Source organism: Mustelus asterias, unplaced genomic scaffold (assembly GCF_964213995.1).
Source record: "Mustelus asterias unplaced genomic scaffold, sMusAst1.hap1.1 HAP1_SCAFFOLD_2517, whole genome shotgun sequence".
Lineage (NCBI taxonomy): Eukaryota > Metazoa > Chordata > Chondrichthyes > Carcharhiniformes > Triakidae > Mustelus > Mustelus asterias.
The window spans coordinates 18,437-43,950 of NW_027592462.1; the positions used below are offsets into that span (position 1 = coordinate 18,437).

The following is a 25,514-nucleotide window of genomic DNA, read 5'->3' on the forward strand; positions in this document are numbered from 1 at the left end:
TCCAAGTGTGGCCTTACCAATGTCTTGTACAACTTCAACAAGACGTCCCAACTCCTGTGTTCAATGTTCTCACCAATGAAACCAAGCATGTCGAATGCCTTCTTCACCACTCTGTCTACCCGTGACTCCACTTTCAAGTAGCTATGAACTTGTACCCCTAGATCTCTTTGTTCTGTAACTCTTCCCAACGCCTACCATTAACTGAGAAAGTCCTGCCCTGGTTCAATCTACCAAAATGCATTACCTCGCATTTATCTAAATTAAACTCCATCTGCCATTTGTCAGCCCACTGGTCCGATTGATCAAGATCCCATTGCAATCCTAGATAACCTGCTTCACTGTCCACTATGCTACCAATCTTGGTGTCATCTGCAAACTTACTAATCATGCCTACTAAATTCACATCCAAATCATTAATATAAATGACAAATAACAGTGGACCCAGCACTGATCCCTGAGACACACCGCTGGTCACAGGCCTCCAGTTTGAAAAACAACCCTCTACAACCACCCTCTATCTTCTGTCATCAAGCCAATGACAGGTAACTTACACCCTTCTTCAGAATTAGTTAGCAGAAAAAAACCACTATGCCTACGGCTAGATTCAGTAAGAAGTTTAACAACACCAGGATAAAGTCCAACAGGTTTATTTGGTAGCAAAAGCCACACAAGCTTTCGGACCTCCAAGCCCCTTCACCACTTCATGGTGAATGAAGGGGCTTGCAGCTCCGAAAGCTTGTGTGGCTTTTGCTACCAAATAAACCTGTTGGACTTTAACCTGGTGTTGTTAAAATTCTTACTGTGTTTACCCCAGTCCAACGCTGGCATCTCCGCATTACGGCTAGATTTCCAGCCTTTTAACACTTCTGGACAGATATCCAAGACAGCAATTTCCAGAGAAGGATATATCCTCAAAACAGCAAAGCCTCAGGAAGGTAAACCTAGTCTCTGGCAGCTCCCAGTCTCCAGACTTGATTTGATTTTTTGATTTGATTTATTATTGTCACATGTATTAGTATACAGTGAAAAGTATTGTTTCTTGCATGCTATACAAAGCATACCATTCATAGAGAAGGAAATGGGAGAGTGCAGAATGTAGTGTTAGAACAAAGAACAAAGAACAGTACAGCACAGGAAACAGGCCCTTTGGCCCTCCAAGCCTGTGCCGCTCCTTGGTCCAACTAGACCAATCGTTTGTATCCCTCCATTCCCAGGCTGCTCGTGTGACTATCCAGGTAAGTCTTAAACGATGTCAGCGTGTCTGCCTCCACCACCCTACTTGGCAGCGCATTCCAGGCCCCCACCACCCTCTGTGTAAAAAACGTCCCTCTGATGTCTGAGTTATACTTCGCCCCTCTCAGCTTGAGCCCGTGACCCCTCGTGATCGTCACCTCCGACCTGGGAAAAAGCTTCCCACTGTTCACCCTATCTATACCCTTCATAATCTTGTACACCTCTATTAGATCTCCCCTCATTCTCCGTCTTTCCAAGGAGAACAACCCCAGTCTACCCAATCTCTCCTCATAGCTAAGACCCTCCATACCAGGCAACATCCTGGTAAACCTTCTCTGCACTCTCTCTAACGCCTCCACGTCCTTCTGGTAGTGCGGCGACCAGAACTGGACGCAGTACTCCAAATGTGGCCTAACCAGCGTTCTATACAGCTGCATCATCAGACTCCAGCTTTTATACTCTATACCCCGCCCTATAAAGGCAAGCATACCATATGCCTTCTTCACCACCTTCTCCACCTGTGTTGCCACCTTCAAGGATTTGTGGACTTGCACACCTAGGTCCTTCTGTGTTTCTATACTCCTGATGACTCTGCCATTTATTGTATAACTCCTCCCTACATTATTTTTTCCAAAATGCATCACTTCGCATTTATCCGGATTAAATTCCATCTGCCACCTCTCCGCCCAATTTTCCAGCCTATTTATATCCAGCTGTATTGCCCGACAATGCTCTTCGCTATCCGCAAGTCCAGCCACCTTCGTGTCATCCGCAAACTTGCTGATTACACCAGTTACACCTTCTTCCAAATCATTTATATATATCACAAATAGCAGAGGTCCCAGTACAGAGCCCTGCGGAACACCACTGGTCACAGACCTCCAGCCGGAAAAAGACCCTTCGACCACTACCCTCTGTCTCCTATGGCCAAGCCAGTTCTCCACCCATCTAGCCACTTCTCCTTGTATCCCATGAGCCTTAACCTTCTTAACCAACCTGCCATGTGGGACTTTGTCAAATGACTTACTGAAATCCATATAGACGACATCCACGGCCCTTCCTTCATCAACCGTTTTTGTCACTTCCTCAAAAAACTCCACCAAATTTGTAAGGCACAACCTCCCTCTTACAAAACCATGCTGTCTGTCACTAATGAGATTGTTCCGTTCTAAATGCACGTACATCCTGTCTCTAAGAATCCTCTCCAACAACTTCCCTACCACGGACGTCAAGCTCACCGGCCTATAATTTCCTGGGTTATCCCTGCTACCCTTCTTAAACAACGGGACCACATTCGCTATCCTCCAATCCTCAGGGACCTCACCCGTGTCCAAAGAAGCGACAAAGATTTCCGTCAGAGGCCCAGCAATTTCATCTCTCGTCTCCCTGAGGAGTCGAGGATAGATGCCATCAGGCCCTGGGGCTTTGTCAGTTTTAATGTTCCCTAAAAAACCTAACACTTCCTCTCTTGTAATGGAGATTTTCTCTAACGGGTCAACACCTCCCTCCGAGACACTCCCGGTTAACACGCCCCTCTCCTTCGTGAATACCAATGCAAAGTATTCATTTAGGATCTCCCCTATTCCCTTGGGTTCTAAGCATAATTCCCCTCCTTTGTCCCTGAGAGGTCCGATTTTCTCCCTGACAACTCTTTTGTTCCTAACGTATGAATAGAATGCCTTAGGATTCTCCTTAATCCTGCCTGCCAAGAACATCTCGTGACCTCTTTTTGCCCTTCTAACTCCCCGTTTGAGATCTTTCCTACTCTCTCTGTATTCCTCCAGAGCTGCATCTGTTTTCAGTTGCCTGGACTTAACGTACGCCTCCCTTTTCATTTTAATCAGATCCTCAATTTCCCTGGTTATCCACGGCTCTCGAATCCTACCTTTCCTATCTTTCCTTTTTACAGGCACATGCCTATCCTGCAGCCTTATCAATAGTTCCTTAAAAGACTCCCACATGCCAGACGCGGACTTACCCTCGAACATCCTCTCCCAATCAACATCCACCAATTCCTGCCTAATCCGGCTATAGTCAGCCTTCCCCCAATTTAGCACCCTGCCTGTGGGACAGCACTCATCCTTGTCCATTACTATCCTAAAGTTAACAGAGTTGTGGTCACTATTTGCCACATGTTCCCCTACCGAAACTTTGACGACCTGACCGGGCTCATTTCCCAGAACTAGGTCCAGTATAGCCCCCTCTCTAGTCGGGCTATCTACATATTGTTCCAAAGAACCTTCCAGTACGCATTTTACAAATTCCTCCCCGTCCGGACCCCCAGCTCTCAGCACTTTCCAGTCTGTGCCAGGGAAATTAAAGTCCCCCACTACAACAACCCTATTTTTTCTGCACCTATCCAGAATCTCCTGACATATCCTTTCCTCCACTTCCCGTGTTGCAGTCATAGCTAGGGTGTAGAGAAAGATCAACTTAATACGAGGTGATCAATTCAAAAGTCTGACAGCAGCAGGGAAGAAGCTGTTCTTGAGTCGGTAGGTACGTGTTCTCAGACTTGTATCTTTTTCTCAACAAAAGAAGGTGGAAGAGAGAATGTCCGGGGTGCATGGGGTCCTTGATTATGCTGGCTGCTTTGCTGAGGCGGCAGGAAGTGTAGATGGAGCCATTGGATGGGAAGCTGGTTTGCGTGATGGACTGGGCTTCGTTCATGAACCTTTGTAGTTCTTTGCGGTCTTGGGCAGAGCAGGAGCCATACCAAACTGTGATACAACCAGAAAGAATGCTTTCTATGTTGCATCTGTAAAAGTTGGTGAGAGTCGTAGCTGACATGCCAAATTTCCTTAGTCTTCTGAGAAAGTAGAGGCGTTGGTGGGCTTTCTGAATATAGTGTCGGCATGGGGGGACCAGGATAGGTTGTTGAACTGGACGCCTAGAAACTTGAAGCTCTCGACTCTTTCTATTTCATCCCCGTTGATGTACACAGGGGCATGTTCTCCTTTACGCTTCCTGAAGTCGATGACAATCTCCTTCGTTTTTTGACATTGAGGGAGAGATTATTGTTGCTGCACCAGTTCACCAGATTCTCTATCTCATTCCTGTACTCTGTCTCGTCATTGTTTGAGATGCGACCCACTACAGTGGTGTCATCAACAAACTTGAAAATAAGTTGCAGGGGAATTTGGCCACACAGTCATAGGTGTATAAGGAGTATAGTAGGGGGCTGAGAACACAGCCTTGTGGGGCACCGATGTTGAGGATGATCGTGGAGGAGGTGTGTTGCCTATCCTTACTGATTGCGGTCTGTGGGTTAGGAAGTTCAGGATCCAGTCGCAGAGGGAGGAGCTGAGGCCCAGGCCACGGAGTTTGGAGATGAGTTTTGTAGGAATAATGGTGTTGAAGGCTGAGCTGTGGTCAATAAATAGGAGTCTGACATGTGACTTTGTTATCCAGGTGTTCCAGGGTTTAGAGACAGAAAGGGATGCCTCTCTCTCTGCAGCTTCTAATCTGCAACTCTCAGAGAAAGAAACGCACTTTTAAACAGAATCTCTGAGATAGAGACTTATCTCCTGGCAGAATCCAGTCTCCAACTTCAGAGAGGGGGAAAGAGAGGCAGTGCTCTCTCTCTCAACTCAAAGCAGCATCTAAACAGCAACTAACCTTGAATTCTCTGTGTAAGCCTAGATCCACCCAATCATATGACACAGTGGCACAGTGATTAGCAATGCTGCCTCACAGCACCAGGGACCCAGGTTCGATTCCCAGCTTGGGTCATTGGCTGTGTGGAGTTTGTACATTCTCCCCGTTGTCTGTGTAGGTTTCCTCCCGGTGTTCCGGTTTCTTCCCACATTCCAAAGCTGTGCGGGTTAGATGGATTGGCCATGCTAAATTGCCCCTTAGTGTCGGGGGACTAGCTAGGGTAAATGCATGGGATAGTGAGGATAGGCCCTGGGTGGGATTGGGGTCGGTGTAGACTCGATGGGCCAAATGACCTCCTTCTGCACTGTAGGATCTATGACTCTATGACCTTATCTGTCAATCACCCTAATTAAACCCTAATCTTCAAAACCCAGGGGAAATCTCAAAAATAACAACTCTGCATTAGGTCAGATTAAAACAAACATTGTAGCAATTAAAATCAATTATGCTGCTGCAGTAACAATACAGGACGCCAGTCACAGACAGAATGGCACCAATAATAACAGATCCTGCACAAAAAATATGACTAAAGTAAATTTCTTAAAGGCACATATTGTCACATAATGATGCACCCTCATCACTATGTACTACCATCTGATCCAGCATGTTATTGCCCACTGATGTGCCAGTGGTCTGGTGTTAAGGAAGGATTGGTCTCCTGGCTGGCTCTGGTGGATGGTTCATCTGAGGGAGGAAAACAATCGTAGAATCTCCACAGTGCAGAAGGAGGCCATTCGGCCCATCGAGTCTGCACCGACTCTTTGACAGAGCATCTTACCCATGCCCACCCCCCTGCTCTGCCATATCACCCAGAAAGAAGTCTCACAACACCAGGTTCAAGTCCAACAGGTTTATTTGGCTACCAAATAAACCTGTTGGACTTTAACCTGGTGTTGTGAGACTTCTTACTGTGCTTACCCCAGTCCAACGCCGGCATCTCCACATCATATCACCCAGAGTCAGTGTCCATGTTGTGTGGCCTGGTGTGACTGGTATCAATGACATCAACGTGGCTCAGTGATTGGTGAATCACTGGTTGCTGTTTCTCAGAATGATGAGGTGACCCATAATTCTTTTCACGCTGCCATCTGTCCCACTCCTGCCCACTGGATTCTTACCTTCCTCAGAGACTCCAGCCTCTCAAGAGATTGAGCAGATTAGGTTTGTACTCGTTGGAGTTTAGAAGGCTGAGGGGTGATCTTATAGAGGCATATACGATAATGAAGGGGCTGGATAGGGTAGAAGTGGAGAGATTCTTTCCACTTAGAAAGGAAATCAGAACTAGAGGGCACAGTCTCAAAATAAAGGGGGGTCAGTTTAGGACAGAGTTGAGGAGGAACTTCTTCTCTCAGAGGGTGGTGAATCTCTGTTTGTGTTTCTGTTTGTGATTTATATAAACGATCTGGAAGAAGGTGTAACTGGGGTGATCAGTAAGTTTGCGGACGACACGAAAATGGCTGGACTTGCAGATAGTGAGGAACATTGTCAGAGGCGACAGAAGGATATAGATAGGCTGGAAATTTGGGCAAAGAAATGGCAAATGGAGTTCAATCCAGATAAATGCGTAGTGATGCATTTTGGTAGAACTAACGTACGGGGGAGCTATACGATAAATGGCAGAACCATAAAGGGTGTAGATACGCAGAGGGACCTGGGTGTGCAAGTCCACAGATCCTTGAAGGTGACATCACAGGTGAAGAAGGTAGTGATTAAGGCATATGGCATGCTTGCCTTTATAGGATGGGGCATAGAGTATAAAAGTTGGGGTCAGATGTTGCGGTTGTATAGAACGTTGGTTCGGCTGCATTTGGAATACTGCGCCCAGTTCTGGTCGCCACACTACCAGAAGGACGTGGAGGCTTTAGAGAGAGTGCAGAGGAGGTTTACCAGGATGTTGCCTGGTATGGAAGGGCTTAGTTATGAGGAGAGATTGGGTAAACTGGGGTTGTTCTCACTGGAAAGACGGAGGATGAGGGGTGACCTAATAGAGGTGTATAAAATTATGAAAGGCATAGATAGGGTGAACGGTGGGAAGCTTTTTCCCAGATCGGTGGTGACATTCACGAGGGGTCATAGGTTCAAGGTGAGGGGGGGGAGATTTAACACGGATATCAGAAGGATATATTTTATACAGAGGGTGGTGGGGGCCTGGAATGCGCTGCTGGGCAAGGTGGTGGAGGCGGACACACTGGGAACATTTAAGACTTATCTAGACAGCCATTTGAACGGAGTGGGAATGGAGGGATACAAAAGAATGGTCTAGTTTGGACCAGGGAGCAGTGCGGGCTTGGAGGGCCGAAGGGCCTGTTCCTGTGCTGTATTGTTCTTTGTTCTTTATTCTGGAATTCTCTGCCCACTGAAGTGGTGGAGGCTTCCTCGTTGAATATGTTTAAGTCACGGATAGATGGATTTCTGATCGGTAAGGGAATTAAGGATTATGGGGAGTAGGCGGGTAAGTGGAACTGATTCACTTCAGATCAGCCATGATCTTATTGAATGGCGGGGCAGGCTCGAGGGGCTAGATGGCCTACTCCTGCTCCTATTTCGTTTGTTCTTATGATCTCTGCAACCTGAGCTCCTTCCTCCTCACTCGCATCACAACCCAGGGCTCCCAGCTCATGGCTGGTGAGGATCGCCAGGTTTTGCCATCCCACTGTCAGTGGCAGATCCCTCTGCATTGTGGTGGCAATGTAAGTGCAAAGCTCCTTTCAGTCCTCAACCATCCAGCGCCATACCGTGCTGTCTCCCATCCACATCACATCCATGTGGACATTCCCAAAGCCTTTGCACAACTGGCCTGTTGATAGACCCACAGCTTCAGATCTTCTCTCCAGCTATAACACACGTGGGCAGAGGTATCTTCTGAGATTCTGATTCCTATGCCCATAAGTGCAGCTGAGGAAGGTCCCTTCCACACTGGACCATACCAACCCATTGCTTACATTGCCGAGCACATGTTATTGAACCTTTCATGGCACTGAATCCATGTATGGCAGACCAATTGATGCCTATTGATGTTGGCTGCTACCTCTGCACTGACCACCTTTGGTGAGGTGAGTGGCCTCCTCCTGTCATCCTGTGGCATTAGGATGCCCTCCCTGGCAGCCACTGCCTTCACAAGAGCACAGAGGCAATCATCCAAGAAATGGGGGAGGCTCGCTGCCCACCTGAAGTGACCTCTCACCTGGAGTGTCTGCCACGTGCTGCTACCACGATGAAGACCTCCCTCTGCCTCCTCAGATGTCTTTAGCAGTTTCTGGCAACTGCCCTTAAATATCTGGCCAGGCCACCATTAGACAGGGCCCCACCACACTCTGCCCGTGCCGGCCTCACAGACCTGATCCAGATGTGATTCACACTGGTTGGCATTTAATTGGCCAACTAACAAATACTGTGCTCTTTCCGGGACCTCAGGCAGAACTGGGAATGTGGCCACTTCCACCCTCCTGCCATGCAATGCATGTTCTCTCCATGCAGGTAGACACTCAGCTAAGGGTCTCATTGAATGGTGGAGCAGACTTGATGGGCCGAATGGCCTACTTCTCTTCCTACGTATTATGGATACCAAGGTTGTGTAGAGTCTGGTTCAGTCCGATTCAAAGGCCAATACATTTTCTTACAAAGTTCTGATAAGGACCTATAAATAACTCGGTGGCAGGAAATTTAGCCAAAGATTTCAGTATTGACATGTGGATGACAATAAAGTGGAACAGAAACATATTCATGTTATTATCTGAACAAGCTAAAGGAGACCCTGTCCTTTTTCATTTCGGTGTAAGGGTTGACCCCTCCAGTTTCAATATCCTTCCATTTCTGGGGAAATGTTTGGCGAGACGCAGTTTGCAATGTCAGACTGAACTCTGTCTCACACAGAGCTGTTACTTACTTAAAGTGCTTGGACCAAGGAGATTAAAGTCAATGCTGGATCACTGTGTCTGTCAGGAGTTAAATTATTAATTACGTGAAACACAAACATTACGTACAAACCAATCCCAATCAGAAGCAATGCAAACTCAATGGTATCATTTCAAAGTGGATCTAAGAACAGATGAGGGAATGAATACACATTCCTTCAAGGTGACAATACAAATTGAGAATGCATGTTTTTAAAGGCATGTTGTTCTTGGCTTTTTAAATAAGCACTAGAATACAAAATCAAGGAAGTGATGCTCAACTTCCATAAAATAGTTGAGGCCCAGCTGGAGGATTATATCTATTTAAGCTTTGGGAAGGATGTCAATGCCTTAGTGAGGGTGCAGAGGAGATTGACTAGAATGTTACCAGGGATGAGGAACTTCAGTTATGTGGAGAGATTGGAGAAGCTGGGACTGTTCTCCTTACAGCTGAGAAGGTTAAGTGAGAGATTTAATTTGGGCATTTTGATCGAGTAAATAAGGAGAAGCTGTTTCCACTGGTAGGAAGGTTAATCAAAAGGACAGATTGAAGGTCAAAGAATCAGAGGGGGAGATGAGAATATTTACACCGTAAATTGTTGTGATTTGGAATGTGCTGCCTGAGAAAATTAGTTCAAATGGGCAGATTTGCAGGGCTCTGGGGAAAGGGTGGGGGGAGTGGGATTGGTTGGAAAGCTTGTTCAGAGAGTCGGCACATCCAATGGGCTGCGTGGCCTCCTTCAATGTTCCTTCATCCTCTGGTTCTCTGACGTGTTTTGTCTTTGCAATTTGTCCTCAATTTCATCCCATCAGCCCTGGGGCCATTCTGAGAAATCAGCACTGTAGCACCTCCAAGGCTAACTGAATGCAGTTACTCCAGATAGGGTCCAACGAGAGCTGTAATTAATACGGAACTTTAATTATCCATATGCAGACTGGGATATTGGTGAAGGGCAGGCGGGGGTGGGGGGGAGGGGGGGGGAGCAGTTCCTAGAATGTGTTTAAGAGAATTTTCTATTGCAGTATTTTTCCAGTCCAATAAGAAAGGAGGAGCTTCTAGACCTTGGGAATGAGGTGGGCAAAGTGGATCAAGTAGGAGAACATTTAGGGGGCGGTGATCTTTGTATCTTTGGGGAAAGGTCAACTTCAATGAGGTAAGAATAGACCCAATGAATTGGAATCAAAAGTTGGCTGGAAAACCCAGAGCTGAGCAATGGGCTGCCTTCGGGCACAGCCGAGGTACATTCCTCTGAAGGGAAAGGTGGGACAAACAAATCCAGAGCTCCCTGGAAGATGAAAGAATAGAGATTAAGATAAAAAAAGAAAAATAGTGCTTATGGAAGATATCAGGTGGATAAAACAATTGAGAGACAAACTGAACATTGAAGGTTCAGAAGGGAACTGAAAAAGCAAATGAGGAAAAATAGGGTTTGAAAAGAGATGGCAACAAACATGAAACATAAAAGGAAACCCAAATGTCTTCTGTCCATATCTTAAATGGTAATCGGAATGCGGCGAATTAGGGACCAGAAAGGGGATGGAGGCGGGGCCATGGCTGAGGTTTTAAATGAACATTTTGTATCCGTCTTTACCAAGGAACAAGACATTAAAGAGGAGGTAATTCAGATACTTGAAGGATTTAAAATTGATAAGGAGGAGGTATTGGAAATTAAAAATTGATAAGGCGCCAGGATTGGATGAGGTGCATCCAAGGACACAGAGGGAAGTGAGAATGGCCATGACTTTCCAAACCTCCTCAGGCCTGGGTGGTGTCAAAGCACTGGAGAATTTCTATTACAGCCCTACACGAAAAGGTGTAAAGATAAGCAACCTGTCAGTCAGTTTAACCTCAGTGGTGGGGAAACTTCCAGAAACTATAATTCAGAACAAAATGAACTGTTACTTGGTTAAATGCAAATTAATTAAGGAAAGCCAATAGGAATTTGTTAAGGGAAAATCATGTTTAAATAACTTAAGAACATAAGAACAGAAGAAATAGGAGCAGGAGTAGGCCATCTGGCCCTTCGAGCCTGCCCCGCCATACAACAAGATCATGGCTGATCTGAAGCGAGTCAGTTCCACTTACCCGCCTGCTCCCCATATCCCCTAATTCCCTTATCGATCAGAAAACTATCTACCCGTGATTTAAACATATTCAACGAGGAAGCCTCCACCACTTCAATGGGCAGAGAATTCCAGAGATTCACTACCCTCTGAGAGAAGAAGTTCCCCCTTAACTCTGTTCTGAACCGGCCCCCCCTTATTTTGAGGCTGTGCCCTCTAGTTCTGGTTTCCCTTCTAAGTGGAAAGAATCTCTCCACCTCTTCCCTATCCAGCCCCTTCATTATCTTACATGTCTCTATAAGATCACCCCTCATCCTTCTAAACTCCAACGAGTACAGACCCAATCTGTTTAATCTCTCCTCATAAGCTACACCCCTCATCTCCGGTATTAACCTGGTGAACCTTCTCTGCACTCCCTCCAAGGCCAATATATCCTTTCGCAAGTAAGGGGACCAAAACTGCACACAGTACTCCAGTTGCGGCCTCACCAGTGCCTTGTACAGTTGCAGCAAGACCTCCCTGCTTTTATATTCTATCCTCCTCGCGATAAAGGCCAACATTCCATTCGCCTTCTTGATCACCTGCTGCACCTGCAGACTGAGTTTTTGCGATTCGTGCACAAGGACCCCTAGGTCCCTCTGCACAGTCGCACGATGTAATTTTTCTCCATTTAAATAATATTCCAATTTATTATTGTTGGAGGTTTTTTGATGAGCAGCAGAGAAGTTCAGAAGACTGAGAGGGGATTTCATAGAAACTTATAAAATTCTAACATTTTTGATTTGATTTGGTGGCACGGTAGCACAGTGGTTAGCACTGCTGCTTCACAGCTCCAGGGACCTGGGTTTGATTCCCGGCTTGGGTCACTGTCTGTGTGGAGTTTGCACATTCTCCTCGTGTCTGCGTGGGTTTCTTCCGGGTGCTCCGGTTTCCTCCCACAGTCCAAAGATGTGCGGGTTAGGTTGATTGGCTATGCTAAAAATTGCCCTTAGTGTCCTGAGATATGGAGGTTAGAGGGATTAGTGGGTAAATATGTAGGGATATGGGGGTAGGGCCTTGGTGGGATTGTTGTTGGTGCAGACTCGATGGGCCGAATGGCCTCTTTCTGTACTGTAGGGTTTCTATGATTTCTATGATTTATTGTCATATGTATTAACATACAGCAGAAAGTATTGTCTCTTGCACGTTCTACAAAGCATACCGTTCATAGAGAAGGAAAGGAGAGAGTGCAGAATGTAGTGTTACAGTCATAACGAGGGTGTAGAGAAAGATCAACTTTAATGCAAGGTAAGTCCATTCAAGTCTGATGGCAGCAGGGAAGAAGCTGTTCTTGAGTCGGTTGGTACGTGACCTCAGACTTTTGTATCTTTTTCCCGATGGAAGAAGGTGGAAGTGAGAATGTCCAGGATGCATGGGGTCCTTGATTATGCTGGCTGCTTTGCCAAGGCAGCGGGAAGTGTAGACAGAGTCAATGGATGGGAGCCTAGTTTGCGTGTTGGATTGGGCTACATTCACGACCTTTTGTAGTTTCTTGAAGTCTTGGGCAGAGCAGGAGCCATTGGGCAGAGCAGGAGCCATACCAAGCTGTGATACAACCAGAAAGAATGCTTTCTGTAAAGGTTTGTGAGAGTTGTAGCAGATATACCAAGTTTCCTTAACCTCCTGAGAAAATAGAGGCGTTGGTGGGCTTTCTTAACTATAGTGTCAGCATGGAGGGACCAGGAAAGGTTGATCTGGACACCTAGAAACTTGAAGCTCTTGACCATTTCCACTTCATCCCGTTGATGTCAAGAGGGGTATGTCCTCCATGAGACTTCCTGAAGCCGATGACAATCCCCTTCATTTTATTGACATTGAGAGAGATTATTGTTGCTGCACCAGTTCACCAGATTCTCTATGTCATTCCTGTACTCTGTCTCGTCATTGTTTGAGATCCGACCCACTATGGTGGTGTCGTCAGCAAATTTGAAAATGGAGTTGGAGGGGAATTTGGCCACACAGTCACAGGTGTATAAGGAGTATAGTAGGGGGCTGAGAACACAGCCTTATGGGCTGAGGATGATTGTGGAGGAGTTGAGGATGATCGTGGAGGTGGTGTTGTTGCCTATCCTTACTGATTGTTATCTGAGTTAGGAAGTTCAGGATCCAGTCGCAGAGGGAGGAGCCGAGGCCCAGGCCACGGAGTTTGGAGATGAGTTTCGTAGGAAAGCTGAACTGTAATCAATAAATAGGAGTCTGACACAGGTGTCCTTGTTATCTAGGTGTTCCAGGGTTGAGTGTAGGGCCACGGTGATGGCGTCTGCTGTGGACCTGTTGCGATGATAGGCGAACACAGTGAGTGGTTAGGATCCTGAATGTACTGTCTGAGAGTGTGGTGGAGACAGATTCACACAGTGAGTGGTTGGGGTTTGGAGTGTACTGTCTGAGAGTGTGGTGGAGACAGATTCACACAGCGAGTGGTTAGGATCTGGAATGCACTGTCTGAGAGTGTGGTGGAGACTGATTCACACAGTGAGTGGTTAGGGTTTGGAGTGTACTGTTTGAGAGTGTGGTGGAGACAGAATCACACAGCGAGTGGTTAGGATCTGGAATGCACTGTCTGAGAGTGTGGTGCGAAGCAGGTTGAATCGAGACATTCAGGAGGGAATCAATTTATATGAAAAGCAATAATGTGCAGGGCTACGAGGAGAAGATGGTGAGTGCCATTAGTTAAATTTCTCCTTCCAGGAGCTAGAGTAGATACAAAGAGCCAAATAGCCTCCATCAGTGCCAGAATATATCTGTCATTCTCTGTGATTGGATTTCAGCCCCCCCTCCGGTGAGGGGAGTCTACAACAAAGGGGGCAGAATCTGAAAATTAGAGCCATGCCATTCAGGGGAGACATCAAGAAGCCCATCTTCACCTAATGGCTTGGATAAGTTGGGCCAAAGGGCCTGTTTCCTCGCTGCAAACCCCCATGACTCTGTAACAGGTAGTGAAACTCTCTCTCAAAAAAGCTACTGAGGTTGAGAGTCAACTGAGAATTGATGCAATTTTTGTTCACTAAGGGAATTGAAGGTTGCAAAATTGCAAGGTGGATAAATGGAGCTGACTCACCGATTGAATGGCAGAACAGGCTAAAGAGGCCGAATGGCCTCCTCTACTTGCCATGTTTCAGTCTCTGTTGGGTTTAAATCCCTGACGGATACACATTTCACTGTTAAATCTCAATTTGAATTCAGGGAGCAGAGAATCTGTTATCTCAGTTAAAGGACTGGAAATTTAATCCAATGACAATCGACACACAGCAAACCTTCATCTTATTTATTTGTGAATGCATGAAATGGTGATGTAAATATTAGGATGGGGACTGATGTGACAGTTATGATGATGATAGTACTGAAAATGACACTGGGGCTACACCCGAGCCCCAGTCCGCATGTGAAACCTCCTCTGTGCAAATTGGCAAAGCTCTCAGCCCTGGGGTTTGATTCTGAATAATCTTAATCCACTCTTGATATTTATCCATTGGGCTCCCAGTCACTTCCTGACACCCCGACACGGCCTCTTGCTGCAACGCTGGCCTCAGTACCAGTTAGTGCAAGTTATCATGAAGCGCATGTCATCCACCATCTTTCCCCCAAGGGCTACCTGGGGAATGTTGCTGGGCTCCGCCTGACCTGGCATCTTGAAAGAAGGTGATTCTGGTGGAGTTGGTGTCTTTTCTGTTGTCACTGTCCCCTGGCTCAGCTCAGTTGCTGCTTTAGGTTCATTGCTCTGCTTGCCACCCATTCTCTGTCAGGAAATTAAATCAAATCACAAATATTAGTAAAACTCTCAAGTCCATTAAACAATTATTAGCTAAACTTATTGATACCAGCCACAGAGTCTCCCCCTCCCCCTTGCTGACCTCTACCCCTGCTTCCCTGACCTCTCGCATCCTCCTGCTGAATTCTCCCCCTCTCCCCTTAACTGTCCCCATCCAGCCTCAACCTCTCCCCATCCAGAGTAGGTGTGACTGACCTTCTCAGCCAGTCCTACCTGTCAGGTTGCCCCAAGATCAGAACATTTTTGACACTCGTTCAAAGTAAAAACTCTCAAAAAACAGGCACAGGAACTCCTTAAACAGCTGTTACCGATGTCACCACTCCCTGAGGACAAATTGTTTGCCCACAGTCCTGCCCAGCCTCCTGTGAGCAGAGTAGCTGCATACTCCCCATCCCTGTCCTGCTCTGGGTTGCAGAATTGGGCGCAGCAGAGAATTTCATTTCAGTTTTGTTATGATCCCCATTGAGTCCAACAAGTTTTAGAAAGCGATTTGAATTTCCAGTAGCTGATTGGAAGGATCACACAACAAGATTTCAAGTTTTAAGACTTTTAATGTAGCAAACTAAAAGCAACAAAGACTAAACCGGAATAAGGTAGGTGAACTTGGAGTGTGGATTGGTACTTGGGACTACGATGTTGTGGCCATTATGGAGACATGGTTAGAACAGGGACAGGAATGATTGTTCGAAGTTCCGGGGTATAGATGCTTCAGTAAGAGTAGGGAAGGTGGAGTTTAACCCTGACAAATGCGAGGTGATTCATTTTGGTAGGACAAATTTAAATGTGGATTACAGGGTCAAAGGTAGGGTTCTGAAGAATGTGGAGGAACAGAGAGATCTTGGGGTTCATATCCATAGATCTCTAAAGGTTGCCACTCAAGTGGATAGAGCCGTGAAGAAGGCCTATAGTGTGTTGGCGTTCATTAACAGGGGGTTTGAGTTTAAGAGCCGTGGGGTTATGCTGCAACTGTACAGGACCTTGGTGAGACCACATTTGGAATATTGTGTGCAGTTCTGGTCACCTCACTACAAGAAGGATGTGGAGACACTGGAAAGAGTGCAAAGGAGATTTACCAGGATGCTGCCTGGTTTGGAGGGTAGGTCTTATGAGGAAAGGTTGAGGGAACTTGGGCTTTTCTCTTTGGAGCGGAGGAGGTTGAGAGGAGACTTGATAGAGGTTTATAAGATGATGAGGGGGATAGAGTGAACGTTCAAAGACTATTTCCTCGGGTGAATGGAGCGGTAACTAGGGGGCATAACTATAGGGTTCATGGTGGGAGATATAGGAAGGATGTCCGAGGTAGGTTTTTTACTCAGAGAGTGGTTGGGGTGTGGAATGGACTGCCTGCAGGGATAGTGGAGTCAGAAACTTTAGGAACATTTAAGAAGCTATTGGATAGGCACATGGAGTACTTCGGGATGATAGGGAGGAAATAACTTGATCTGGGTTTCAGACAAAGCTCGGCACATTGTGGGCCGAAGGGCCTGTTCTGTGCTGTACTGTTCTATGTTCTAAAAGAGGTGGAGGAGTAGCATTGTTAATCAAGGATAGTTTAACGGCTGCAGAAAGACAGTTCGAAGGGGATCTGCCTATTGAGGTAATATGGGCTGAAGTTAGGAATAGGAAAGGAGCGGTCACGTTGTTAGGAGTTTTCTATAGGCCCCCAAATAGTAATAGAGATGTGGAGGAAGAAATTGCAAAGCAGATTATGGATAGGTGTGGAGGTCACAGGGTAGTTGTCATGGGTGACTTTAACTTTCCAAATATTGATTGGGACCTTTATAGGTCGAATAGTTCGGATGGGGCAGTTTTTGTACAGTGTGTGCAGGAGGGTTTTCTGACACAATATGTGGATAGGCCGATAAGAGGTGGGGCTACATTGGATTTGGTACTGGGTAATGAGCCTGGCCAAGTGTTAGATTTGTGGGAGAGCACTTTGGAGATAGTGACCACAATTAGGTGTCTTTCATTATTGCAATGGAGAGGGATAGGGCCATACGGCAGGGCAAGGTTTATAACTGCCGAAAAATGGCAGATGGGGTTTAACCCTGATAAGTGCGAGGTGATTCATTTTGGGAGGACAAATTTGAATGCGGATTACAGGGTCAACGGCAGGGTTCTGAGGAATGTGGAGGAACAGAGAGATCTTGGGGTTCATATCCACAGATCTCTGAAGGTTGCCACTCAAGTGGATAGAGCCATGAAGAAGGCCTATAGTGTGTTAGCGTTTATTAACAGGGGGTTTGAGTTTAAGAGCCGTGGGGTTATGCTGCAACTGTACAGGACCTTGGTGAGACCACATTTGGAATATTGTGTGCAGTTCTGGTCACCTCACTGTAAGAAGGATGTGGAAGCATTGGAAAGAATGCAAAGGAGATTTACCAGGATGCTGCCTGGTTTGGAGGGTAGGTCTTATGAGGAAAGGTTGAGGGAGCTAGGGCTTTTCTCTTTAGAGCGGAGGAGGATGAGAGGAGACTTAATAGAGGTTTATAAGATGATGAGGGGGATAGATAGAGTGGATGTTCAGAGACTATTTCCTCGGGTGGATGTAGCTATTACTAGGGGTCATAACTATAAGGTTCGTGGTGGGAGATATAGGAAGGATGTCCGAGGTAGTTTCTTTACTCAGAGAGTGGTTGGGGTGTGGAATGGACTGCCTGCTGTGATAGTGGAGTCGGACACTTTAGGAACTTTCAAGCGGTTATTGGATAGGCACATGGAGCACACCAGGATGATAGGGAGTGGGATAGCTTGATCTTGGTTTTGGACAAAGCTCGGCACAACATCGAGGGCCGAAGGGCCTGTACTGTGCTGTACTGTTCTATGTTTAAACACAATTTCAGATGGCAATTTATATTCGAAGCTACTCAAAGGTTTTCACATTTAAAATATCTGAAAATCTCTTTCAAAGAACAAAGACCAGTACAGCACAGGAACAGGCCCTTCGGACCTCCAAGCCTGCGCCAATCATGCCTAAACTAAAACCGAATGCACTTACGGAGTCCGTATCCTTCCATTCCCATCCTGTTCATGTATTTATCTAGAATGCCCCTTAAATGCCGCTATCGTACCTGCTCCCACCACCTCCCCAGGCAGCACGTTCCATTGGTTGACTTAACTGTCCCTCAAATGGACACTACATTTTCCAGGAACCAGTCCAAAGCTTTTTTCCCAATGGTGTGCTTCCTTTCTCTTTGTTCAGCTCAATAACTTTGAATCTTCAATCTGATTTCCACAGCTACCCCGAATATCCCTCTTTTTAGCCAAAGCTAGGGAAATCATCCAGCCTCATTCAAATCTTCACCAACTTGGTCTCTGCGAGTTTCCACTCACATTTTGTGTGGTGAACCAGAGGCTGGCGCCTCTATCTCTCTGCCCGTTCCCCCTCTCATTCTTGCACACTGATCATGTCTGAGAGATTCAAAGATATCTTAAAACCCTGCAACCCGATGGTTTGCTCTGGACCTTCCCATCTCCAAGCTCATCTCCATGTCAATGTAAATCACATGGACCTGTATCCAAGTAGAAATGCTAATTAGCTACCCTTTAGACCCCAATTCCATTCTATCCTGAAATTAAAGATTAAAATATAACTGTTCGCACAACCTGACATTTCTAACAACTGAGACTTAGAAACTAACAGTCTAACCAGGGTCATCATATATACCCTTGTTATTGTTCATTAGTGTGAACATCTTGTACCTTCCTTCCAGTAAATCAGTCTGGGCCTCACTGTCCACATTGTAACCACACCACCCAGGCTTGTTTATGTTTTATCCTTAGTACGGTTGACCTAAATGGAGTTGGTGTATTTGTTGAGTGCTGCTGTGCCCTTGGAGATGGCGTGTTTGGCCAGTTCCCCTGGCAGCATAAGTCAGACGGAGCTCTGGATCTCCTGGGCAGAGATGTTGTGATGCTTGTTGGAGTGAATGTGGTGCGTGGTCCCAGAGGCGATGCACTCAAAAATACCGATGATGAGGTTCATGACAGTTCTGCCCTTGGAAAGGATCCAGGTGAAAGGGTGGACCTGACTCAGCACCCAGTACAGGTCAGTGGAGTAGCTCTGCTTGTAAGATTCCCTCTGCTTCTTGGCAACTTTACTCAGTGACCGGAGGGAAACCTCAGCCTCAGCTCAGGCATTCCGCTCACTTCAACCAACTCAAACCAACTGTCAAGCTGTATTTGGAGCAGGTCACAATCCTCTTCATGACTCCGTTATACCTTAGTTGATGCTAAAACATGATAAACTCCTAAATTCTGTATTTGAAAAAGGTCTGAAAATAAAAAAATAGAAAATGCTGGAAAAACTCAGCAGGTCTGGCAGCATCTGTGAAGAGAGAAATGGAGTTAATGTTTTGAGTCCATGAGACTCTTAAGAGTTGAAGAGAGAGAGAAATGTGTTGGTTTGTCCAATTTCAAGAAGAAATTAGATATAGCTCTTGGGGCTAAAGGGACCAAGGGATTATGGGGGGGGGGGGGGGGGGGGGGGGCAGGATCAGGACATTGAATTTGATGATCAGCCATGATCAAAATGAATGGTGGAGCAGGCTCAAAGGGCCAAATGGCCTCCTCCAGCTTCTAGTTTCTATATTTGTATGTATAAGAGGGGGGATGGGGCGGCTAGAACAGAGAAGGTTGGTAATTGGTGGGAACTAGGAAAGATTGCAACAGAGATGTGTAGGTGATGAGACAGAGGACATGTTAGTGACAGGAGAAGGTGCTAGTAGTGGCTAAAAGCTAAGATATCAGAATGTGAGAATAAAGGTCAGCGCACAGTGAAAACAAAACTAAAGAACAAGTGACTGATGGCCCAATGGGGGAGGGGGGAGGTGTTGGGTTTTGCAATGGGACAAAAATGTTTTGGATATTAACAAAGGGGTCAAGATGGTGGGGAAAGATCGCAGTCTAAAGTTGTTAAACTCAATGTTCAGTCCAAACGCTGTAACGTGCCAAATCGGAATATGAGATGCTGATCCTCCAGTTTGCGTTGGGCTTCACTCGAGTATTGCAGCAGGCTGAGGGTGGACATGTGGGCATGAGCGCAAGGTGCTGAGTTAAAATGACAGCAACAGGAAGGTTGGGGCCATGCTTGCAGACTAAGCAAAGGTGTTCTGCCTTTAAGGCAGGAAACCCACAGTTTCCAATCTAAACCCCAGCTTTCACCATCTCCACTTCATCCAAATCTCAACTTTATCCTTTCAATACTGAAGTGTATTGACCATCCTCCCTCGAGGGTCCCTGACCACCTCCCACTGAGGTGCATTGACTGCCTAACCCTAAGGATTGATTTGTTTCCACACTTTAAGCCAGTAGGATTTGCATTCCATTATCAAAAGTTGTTAATTCTATTCCGGTAGACACAAAGTGTCTCAGGCTTCACACAAAGAATATCAGAGCAATTCTCTGCATCTCTTCATCAAAACACATCCCTCAAACAATACCGATCGATGGCTTATTTATTAATCTATTTTGGTTCTTTCATGGGATGTGAGTGTCACTGGCTGGGCCAGTATTTGTTGTCCATCTCTAACTGCCCTTGGAGTGCGTGGCTTGTTTAGAATCCCGACAGTGCAGAAGGAAGCCATGGCTGTGGGCTCTACTATCACATGTAGGTCAGACTGGGTAAGGACGGCAGATTTCCTTCCCCAAAAGGGCACTGGGGTGGGCAGCAGTGTGGTTAGCGCTGCTGCCTCACAGCGCCAGGGGCCCGGGTTCGATTCCCGGCTTGGGTCACTGCCTGTGTGGAGTCTGCACATTCTCCCCGTGTCTGTGTGGGTTTCTTCTGGGTGCTCCAGTTTCCTCCCACAGTCTGAAAGACGTGCTGGTTAGGTGGACTGGCCGTGCTAATTTCTCCCTCAGTGTACCCGAACAGGCGCCGGAGTGTGGCGACTAGGAGATTTTCACAGTAACTTCATTGCAGTGTTAATGTCAGCCTACTTGTAATGTAAGCCTACAGAATGAGAGTATAGACAAAGCCTGGGACTGATGAGTATGGTGCGTCTGGTTCAGCCACAGGTAGATGAGCCAGTGAGGGTGTCTTGTTCATATTCTGGGCTAATGAATGAGAAAGTGTGAGTATTGGTGGAGCTCAGTGTGTACCCCATCCCAGAGTTAGCAGAATGAAAAACTTCCAGACATAATCGGAATCTCTGATATCTTAAACCATACAGCTGGAGGTGGGTTTTTCAGGAAAGGCATGGTGGCACAGTAGTTAGCACTGCTGCCTCACTGCGCCAGTGACTCAGGTTCGATTCCCAACTTGGGTCACTGTCTGTGTGGAGTCTGCACATTCTCCCCGTGTCTGCGTGGGTTTCCTCCTACAGTCCAAAAGACGTGCTGGTTAGGTGCATTGGCCATGCTGATTCTCCCTCGGTGTACCCTAACAGGTGCCGGACTGTATAAAAGCAAATTACTGCGGATGCTGGAATCTGAGACCAAAAGAGAAAATGCTGGAAAAACTCAGCAGGTCTGGCATAGAAGTTCTCGGAGCCGCTGATGGAGACCAGGCCGAGCTTTGACAAAGGGTAATCTGAACTGGAAACATCAGCTGTTTTTGCTCCTTACAGATGCTGCCAGACCCGCTGAGATTTTCTAGCGTTTTCCCTTTTGGTGCCAGAGTGTGGCGACTAGAGGATTTTCACAGTAACTTCATTGCAGTGTGAATGTAAGCCTACTTGTGATATTAATAAATAAACTAAACTTTCATGTTGATGCTCAGATGGAATGATGTAATCTATTCCCAGAGCAGGTCCTTCAGTAATTTGAGTTGCAGCTTACTGGAATCAAAAGCTTTCTCGTACATCACATCGGACTGATCAACCTGAACGTGTTTGACATCCTTGAAACAGAATCTGAAATATGGAGATTCACTTCAGAGAAGACACAGAGCTCTGCCCCATTTGCTTTTTACCCCAGTTTTTTTCTTTGGAAGAGACTGGTGTCCTCGACCCAACCACCTTCAGCAGCCTCATTAATGACTTTCCCACTACTACAAGATCAGGGGTGGAGATGTTCGCTGCAGACTGCACAATGTTAAGTACCATTCACAACTCCAGCCCATGCCCATAGGGCAGCATAACCTGAACACCGTAGAATCCTACAGTGGAGGAGGCCATTTGGCACAAAGAGTGTGCACTGGGACTGACAAGTGGCATCACAATGACCATCTCCAAAAGAAAGAATCTAACCATCGCCCTTTGACATTCAATGACATTTCCATCGCTGAATCCCCAACTATCAACATCCTGGGGGTTACCTGTTAGGTTTGTGGGGTGTAGTCCCTTTAAGAGGACAGGTCAGGTGACCCAGGGCAAGGGATGACTTGCCTGGGAATCCACCCCCACTGGCAGTTGAGGGCTGGAGTGCGGGAAGTAGTTTGTCAAAAAACCATATTGTTCCTGTGGCCTGCCTCCATGTGAGTTCTTTGGGAACGAACCCCCCGCCCCCAATAGTCTCAAACATAACACTGGTGACAAGGATCGATGCCTTGGTTCCACGACTGTGAGGGACGAGTGAGGATTTTCTTCTTTCTCCACTGTGGACCATTGAAGGAAACACTGCAAGTGTACTGCTTCAGGGAAGGGGGTACATTCAGGACCACATGGCGGCCACAGCAAGCGTCGGACAAACATTGGGGGAGGGAAATGGACTGTGGTGGGTAAATTGTTGGAAGGTATTTTGAGAGACAGATCTTCAGGCATTTAGAGACACAAGTACTGATTAGGGACAGTCAGCATAGCTTTGTGAGTGGAAAATCATGTCTCACAAATTTGATTGAGTTTTTTGAAGGGGTAACCAAGATGGCAGATGAGGGCAGTGCAGTTGATGTTGTCTACATGGACTTTAGCAAGGCCTTTGACAAGGTACCGCATGGTAGGTTGTTGCATAAAGTTAAATCTCACGGGATCCAGGGTGAGGTATCTAAATGGATACAAAATTGGCTTCTTGATAGAAGCCAGAGGGTGGTTGTAGAGAGTTGTTTTCAAACTGGAGGCCTGTGACCAGTGGTGTGCCTCAGGGATCAGTGCTGGGTCCACTGTTATTTGTCATTTATATTAATGATTTGGATGAGAATATAGGGGGCATGGTTAGTAAGTTTGCAGATGACACCCAGATTGGTGGCATAGTGGACAGTGAAGAAAGTTATCTCCAATTGCAACAGGATCTTGATCAATTGGGCCAGTGGCTGACGAATGGCAGATGGAGTTTAATTTAGACAAATGCGAGGTAATGCATTTTGGTAGATTGAACCAGGGCAGGACTTACTCAGTTAATGATAGGGCATTGGGGAGAGTTACAGAACAAAGCGATCTAGGGGTACATGTTCATAGCTCCTTGAAAGTGGAGTCACAGGTGGACAGAGTGGTGAAGGCGGCATTCGGCATGCTTGGTTTCATTGGTCAGAACACTGAATACAGGAGTTGGGACGTCTTGTTGAAGTTGTACAAGACATTGATAAGGCCACACTTGGAATACTGTGTGCAATTCTGGTCACCCTATTATAGAAAGGATATTATTAAACTAGAAAGAGTGCAGAAAAGATTTACTAGGATGCTACCGGGACTTGATGGATTGTGTTATAAGGAGAGGCTGAATAGATTGGGACTTTTTTCTCTGGAGCATAGGAAGCTGAGGGGTGATCTTATAGAGGTCTATAAAATAATGAGGGGCATAGACAAGGTAGATAGTCAATGTTTTTATCCCAAAGATAGGGGAGTCTAAAACTGGAGGGCATAGGTTTAAGGTGAGAGGGGAGAGATACAAGTGTCCAGAGGGGCAATTGTTTCACACAGAGGGTGGTGAGTGTCTGGAACAAGCTGCCAGAGGTAGTAGTAGAGGCGGGTCCAATTTTATCTTTTAAAAAGCATTTAGATAGTTACATGGGGCGGCACGGTAGCACAGTGGTTAGGGCGGCATGGTAGCACAGTGGTTAGCACTGCTGCTTCACAGCTCCAGGGACCTGGGTTCGATTCCTGGCTTGGGTCACTGTCTGTGTGGAGTTTGCACATTCTCCTCGTGTCTGTGTGGGTTTCCTCCTGGTGCTCCGGTTTCCTCCCACAGTCCAAAGATGTGCGGGTTAGGTTGATTGGCTATGCTAAAAATTGCCCCTGAGAGTCCTGAGATGCGTAGGTTAGAGGGATTAGCGGATAAATATGTAGGGATATGGGGGTAGGGCCTGGGTGGGATTGTGGTCGGTGCAGACTCGATGGGCCGAATGGCCTCCTTCTGCACTGTAGGGTTTCTATGATTTCTATGATGGGTATAGAGGGATATGGGCCAAATGCAGGCCATTGGGCTTAGCTTAGGGGTTTTTTAAAAAAAGGGCAGCATGGACAAGTTGGGCCGAAGGTCCTGTTTCCATGCTGTAAACCTCTATGATTTGGATGCAGCGACAGAACTCGTCGCTGCTGATAGCTGGGGACTGCAGGGCGAGTGAGGATTCCTGGCAGTCTTTGTAGGACAGAGGGTGGTGAGTGTCTGGAACAAGCTGCCAGAGGTAGTAGTAGAGGTGGGCAAAATTTTGTCTTTTAAAAAGCATTTAGACAGTTCCATGGGTAAGATGGGTACAGAGGGATAGGGGCCAAATGCGGGCAATGGGAAATAGAAAATTACAGCACAGGAACAGGCCCTTCGGCCCTCCCAGCCTGCACCGACCATGCTGTCCCGATTGAACTAAAACCCCCTACCCTTCCGGGGACCATATCCCTCTATTCCCATCCCATTCATGTACTTGTCCAGACGCCCCTGAAAAGTCACGACCGTATCCGCTTCCACTCCCTCCCCCGGCAGCGAGTTCCAGGCACCCTCCACCCTCTGTGTAAAAAAACTAGCTTAGCAGTTTAAAAAAAGGGACAGCATGGAGAAGTTGGGCCGAAGGGCCAGTTTCCATGCTGCGAACCTCAGTGAGGGGATTCTGTGAGGGGATTCTGTGTGCGCGGCGGTGCGAAGCGGCTCCACACGCTGGGCCCTCTCTATATCCTACACCCTCAGTGGGATATTCATGGCGCGACAATCCCGCTCTTGCCTGTCTCCGTCTCCGGACCAAGAGCACCAACATCCGGGGACTCCTCCGGCGGAAGTAAGCCCGCCTATTTCCGGGTTAAAGGTGACGGCTGAAGGCGGCCATTGGCCAGAAGCGGAAGTGACGGTGCGTGCGGAAGCGGCGTTGTCGGGGAGCACGTTGCCCGAAGAGCAAAGTCTGACCCCTGACCCCCTGCTGCTGCCCCGGGCCCGGCCACGCTATGGCGGTCCGCGCTTCCTTCGAGAACAACAACGAGATCGGCTGCTTCTCCAAACTCACCAACACCTACTGCCTGGTGGCCATCGGCGGCTCCGAGAACTTCTATGGGTGAGGGATGGGGGGGGTGAGGGATGGGATGGGATGGGGGGGGGGTGAGGGATGGGATTGGGGGGGGTGAGGGATGGGATTGGGGGGGGGGTGAGGGATGGGATTGGGGGGGGGTGAGGGATGGGATTGGGGGGGGGGTGAGGGATGGGATGGGGGGGGGGGTGAGGGATGGGATGGGGGGGGGTGTGAGGGATGGGATTGGGGGGGGGTGAGGGATGGGATTGGGGGGGGGGGTGAGGGATGGGATTGGGGGGGGGGTGAGGGATGGGATGGGGGGGTGTGAGGGATGGGATGGGGGGGGGGTGAGGGATGGGATGGGGGGGGGGTGAGGGATGGGATGGGGGGGGGGTGAGGGATGGGATGGGGGGGGGGTGAGGGATGGGGGGGGGGTGAGGGATGGGAGGGGGGGTGAGGGATGGGGGGGGGGTGAGGGATGGGATGGGGGGGGGGGTTGAGGGATGGGATGGGGGGGGGGTTGAGGGATGGGATGGGGGGGGGGTGAGGGATGGGA

At 47.4% G+C, this 25,514-nt stretch overlaps 1 long non-coding RNA gene across 3 annotated transcripts; it reads right to left on the reverse strand.

Annotated features, from left to right (window-relative positions):
* Positions 1-14,136: 14,136 nt before the first annotated feature.
* LOC144489762 (uncharacterized) lies at positions 14,137-24,778 on the reverse strand. Of its 3 annotated transcripts, none has more exons than XR_013497046.1 (2): positions 24,680-24,778; positions 14,137-14,622 (listed from the first exon to the last, which is right to left on the reverse strand). It is a non-coding gene; the product is annotated as an uncharacterized LOC144489762 (long non-coding RNA). The 3 variants fall into 3 exon arrangements; XR_013497047.1 differs by lacking the exon at positions 24,680-24,778 and adding an exon at positions 21,911-22,847; XR_013497048.1 differs by lacking the exon at positions 24,680-24,778 and adding an exon at positions 18,358-18,982.
* Between the last annotated feature and the right edge of the window lie 736 nt (positions 24,779-25,514).